Source organism: Nomascus leucogenys, chromosome X (genome assembly GCF_006542625.1).
Source record: "Nomascus leucogenys isolate Asia chromosome X, Asia_NLE_v1, whole genome shotgun sequence".
Classification (NCBI taxonomy): domain Eukaryota; kingdom Metazoa; phylum Chordata; class Mammalia; order Primates; family Hylobatidae; genus Nomascus; species Nomascus leucogenys.
The window spans coordinates 26339977-26345312 of NC_044406.1; the positions used below are offsets into that span (position 1 = coordinate 26339977).

General features: G+C 37.6%; 1 pseudogene; it reads left to right on the forward strand.

The window, feature by feature from the left end:
* Nucleotides 1–4262: 4262 nt before the first annotated feature.
* Nucleotides 4263–4650, forward strand: LOC100603511 (annotated as a pseudogene).
* Nucleotides 4651–5336: the final 686 nt, after the last annotated feature.

Below are 5336 nucleotides of genomic sequence, written 5' to 3' on the forward strand. Positions count from 1 at the left end.
AAACCAACGTCTGGGCACCAGGTATGCTAATTACTACAGGAGCATTATTGTTTCTAGGCCTCTCAGCAGACAGGACTAGGAAATATTTGTATATTAGCCTATGTGCACACATTATCTATTTTTATATACCTGTGTATGTATATGTATAATGAGTTCATACTGACACCTCAGATTCCAATTCAACATCATAGGGATCATTTTAGTCTTTTCCCTTTCTTTATTTGTAATTGCCTTCTACAGCAGTAAGGCACCCAGTTTTTATTATCCACTACATATTTACTTATTTGTTCAAATCTAGTACACACAAATTCGTTTCAGGGTGTCTTACCCCAATACCCCCATAAGAAACACATTTACTGACTAGATAACAGCATTTGTGCACAATTCTTTTTGTCTATATTCTTACAGTATTCAGTCAACTTCCCATTTTCCAAAGTTATTTAGGTTAGTTCTTTTCCCTCCTGCATTCGGTATGGTTGTTTTTCACTTTTATTACAGGTATTTTCCTTTGTTAGTGTTTGGATGCCATATTGGATTTCTCCCACATTCTAATTGGTTTTAACTCTTTGCTTATTGATGGCAGTATTTCTTAAGAAAATATTTTTATTTATTAATTCCTTAACAACAGGCATTATCATAATACAGTATATTGCTTCATAATATTAGCTGGCCATGATTGTAAGAATGTGCCTGAAATATGTATCTTGGTATTTAAATGGGAAAAAAATCTATGTCTGTCTTGTTCATTGTGGGGTGCTTTGCTTATTCAGACAAGTGCCTTATACTTACTCACTTTTTTCTATATACTAGTTCAAATACAACAGCTGAAATGTTTCAAATGTTTGCACATACCAGGGCTTAATCTGATCATATGCAATGGATTTAATACTTGAAAACAAGAAATTTAATGCCTCCATATGGCCATTAAAACCAGCTGAGGCACTACTATTTGTCATGATATTGATGATGAGCCCTTTACTGCTTGTGTCTTTTTTATTATTGTTGCCAAGTAACTGAACAACTCATGCAGCATTGCTAAGGATAAGGCCTTTCCCTATTAAGAAGAAAAAGATGACAACCTGCTGTGTGAACAATAGGGAAACTACCCTTATCATTCTTGGCACAAACACTTCATCACTAGGGGTGCATCTTTACAAAAAAACTCTTTGAAATTTTTCTGTAAATATTCTGTTCCTGTTCACTGACATGAAATTTTTCAAGAAAAAAAAATATGCTAACTCTCAGAAAAAAATGGAGATAAAATCCAGAAAATGTATTATACATCTGTCTTTATCAAGTAGTTGGTATCTAAAGACTCCACATTAGGAGAGATGGAAGCAGTTATTACTGCCACATGGCATCTTGCCCTACTTAGTTCCAACAGAAGAAGCCTCCTCTCACTGTGTTGTAGAGAAGATGAAGAATCTCAAGTCAGATCAAAGGCCAAGTTGTGATTACTGTGAAAAGAAGAGAGGAGGATCTATCCTTTTAAGACATAATGTCCCATTTGAAATATTTGCCGCATGAATGTCAAAAAAGTATCAGATGGTAAAATAATAGTGATAGCTCAAATCTATGAAAAATGGAGGTTCATGGAAGCACAGATACTAAGCTCTTTCAAAACACGTCTTCTTAGTATTCCACAGTGATTCCCCCAAGAATAAAATCACTGACTTAAACTCTTGTCTAATATTTAACCCCTTTTTACAAGTAAGAATTTTTTTCATATAACATGGAAATTTAGAAATTGATGCTTTTAGATTTATCATCATGTCTTGGATTTTGTTAATAATTAAACATAACTTGCTCTATTATTTAATAGACCATTTATGTATATGTTTTTCTGTACAGTTGACCCTTAGACAACTTGGGTTTGAACTGTGTGGATCTACTTATACATGGATGTTCTTCTGCCTCTGCCACCCATGAAACAGCAAGACCAACCGTTCCTTTTCCATTTTTCTCCTCAGCCTACTCAAAATGAAGAAGATGAGTATGAAGACCTTTGTGATGATCCACTTCACTTAATGAATAGTAAATATATTTATTTTCCTTACAATTTTCTTAATAACATTTTATTTTCTCTAGCTTATTTCATTGTAAGAATATGGTATATAATACACATAACATAGAAAATATGTGTTAGTTGACTGCATTACCAGTAAGGCTTCTGGTCAACAGTAGGCTATTAGCAGTTAAGTTTTGGGGGAATCAAAAGTTATGCTCAGATTTTTTTACTGCATGGGGGTTTGGTGCCCCTAACCCCCATATTGTTCAAGGGTTAACTGTATAATAAACAAGCAAAGCATACTATAGGAATTTAAGATGTACAGCAAAACTTGATGTGTCCCTCTTTAAAGCACATGTTCACCCTTAAATGTATCTACGTGCTAAAAAATATTGACATCTTGCTATTGAGGTGTTTGAGTTCCCTATGTGTTCCAGATATTAGCCTCTTTAAGATGTATGGTTCATAAATATTTTCTCCCATTTTATAAGTTGTCTATTCACTCTGTTGATTATTTCCTTTGCTGTGCATAAGCTTTCTAGTTTGATGCAACCCCATCCGTCTAATTATGCTTTTGTTGACCGTGCTTTTGGGGTTGTGTCCAAAATAATCTTTGCCAAGACCAATGTCAAAAAGCTTTTTCTCTACATTCTATTTTCTCGTAGTTTTTCTGCCTTCCTGTTTCAGGTCTTATGTTTAAGTTTTTATCCATTTTTAGTTGACTATGGTGTATGAGGTTCAAGATATGAGTATACATTCATTCTTCTGCATATGGTTATCCAGTTTTCCCAACATCATTTATTGAAGAGACTGCCTTTTCCCAGTTGTGTGTTCTTGACACTTTTCCTGAAGATCAATTCCCTGTAAATGCATGAATTTATTTCTGGGCTCTCTATTACATTGGTCTATATGTCTGTTTTTGTGCCAGTATTGTGCTGTTTTGATTTTTATAACTTTGCAGTAGATTGTGAAGTGTTTGATTGGATTGCAGTAATGTGATGCCTTCAGCTTTATTCTTTTTGTTCAAGATTGCATTGGTTATTTGGGCTCTTTTTAAAACCCACTTAAAAATGAGCAAATATCCTGGAAAAACATTTCTTAAAAGAATACATGAGAATGACCAACAGTTATATGAAAAAACGTTCAACATTACTAATCATCAGAGAAATGCAAATTAAAACTACAGTGAGATATCACCTCACATCTGTTAGAATAGTTATTATTTTAAAAAAGACAAGAGGTAAGTGTTGGTGAGGATGTGAAGAAAAGGAACCCTTTACACTGTTGGTGTGGAGGTAAATTAGCACAGCCATTATGGAAAACAGTATGAAGTTTCCTCAAAAAACTAAACATACACCTACCATATGACTAGTAATTCCAATTCTGGGTATATATCCAAAGTAACTGAAATCTGTATGTTGAAGGGAAATCTGCACTTCCATGTTCATTGCAGCAGTATTCACAATAACCAAGACAGAGATTCAACCTAAGTGTTCATCAAAACGAATGGATATAGAAAATGTGGTACGTATACACAATGGGATGCTATTCATCCTTAACAAATAAGGAATTCATGTCATTTGTGACAATGTGGATGAACCTGGAGGACTTTATGCTAAGCGAAATAAGGCAGGCACAGGACGACAAATACCACATAATCTCACTTATATGTGGAATCTAAAAAGGTTAAACTCAGCTGTAGCAAGTAGAATGGTGGTTACCCAAGGCTAAGGATGAGGCGAGTATTGGGGAGATGTTGGTCAAAGGATACAAAATTTCAGTTACATGGGAGGAATAAATTCAGGAGATCTATTATGACAAAGTATTATACACTTAAAAATCGCTACCACAGTAGATTTCAAATGTTCTAACCACAATAAATGATAAATATGTGAGTGATGATTATGTTAATTAGTTTAGTCACTTTACAATGTATACATATATCCAAACATTATTTTATATATCATAAATATTTACAATTTTAATTTGTCGATTAAAAAATACTGACAGCTTTTCCCAGGAATAGCTAAAATTATTCCTTCTCCATTTAAAAATTCCCTATAAGTAGGCAGTCTAATGCCAAAAACCTAAACTTCAGCATTGAATAAGAATACTTTAGAGCTCTCAACATTTTAACTGTTCTTCTCATTCATGTACAAATTTGTTAATCATAAGAAAAGGAATGCTAGGCCCCGCCCCGCCCCCGCTCCGTGGCTGGTTTTCTCCGCGGGCACCTCGGGCGGGACCTGGAGATATGGGGAGTACTTGGGGGAACCCTGGCTGGGTGCGGCTCGCGCTCTGCCTGGCTGACTTAGTGCTGTCGCTCTACGCGCGCTGCACGTGAAGGCGGCGCGCGCCCGGGACCCGGATTACCGCGCTGTCTGCGACGTGGGCACCGCCATTAGCTGTCCGCGCGTCTTCTCCAGGTAGGGCAGGGGCTTCGGGCTGGTGGAGCACGTGCTGGGACAGGACAGCATCCTCAGTCAATCCAATAACATATTCCCTTGCATCTTCTACACACTACAGCTGTTGTTAGGTTGCCTGTGGACGCGCTGGGCCTCTGTCCTGCGGCTGCTGAGCTCCTTGCTGTCTCTCGCTGGTTCTGTCTACCTGGCCTAAATTCTGTTCTTCGTGCTTTATGATTTCTGCATCGTTTGCATCACCACCTATGCCATCAACGTGGGCCTTATGTGGCTCAGTTTCCGGAAGGCCCAAGAACCCTAGGGCAAGGCTAAGAGGCACTGAGCCCTCACCCCAAGTCAGGCTGGCCTCATCTGCTTTGCTTTGGCATGTGAGCCTTGCCCAAGGAGGTACATCTGGGTTCCTAGAAGGCCCTAGATGCAGGGCCATCTAGAGTCCCCCCTCCCTCTGCCCTACCCACACACGACAGTAGACCAAATGTACCACACGCTCGCTCTTTTTTCCACCCAGTGCCTCTGACTCTGTCCCCAAGGGCTGGTCTCCGAAGTTCTTGCCATTGCCCAGGGAGCGAAGGTTCTGAGCAATAAAATTTCTTCGATTAAAAAAAAAAAAAAGGAATGCTAGTCTATAGAGAAAATAGCTAGAGGACACTTTTCCCGATTTATGTGTTTCCCTCCAATTGTCCAGTTGTTAATGCACTATAAATAAATTAGTCAGATTTATTAACGTTTCTATTATTCGTGTTCTGGTTACATAACAACACCAGAGAAGCAGCAGACAATTCTTTATCACAAGAAAAGCTTTTGTTTCCTTAATACATTTTAACTCCTTATTTTAGATTACAAAGCCAAAAGGTTTGGTTTTCTTCCTCAAAATAGTATAACACCGTGCTGGTATAAAATTATAT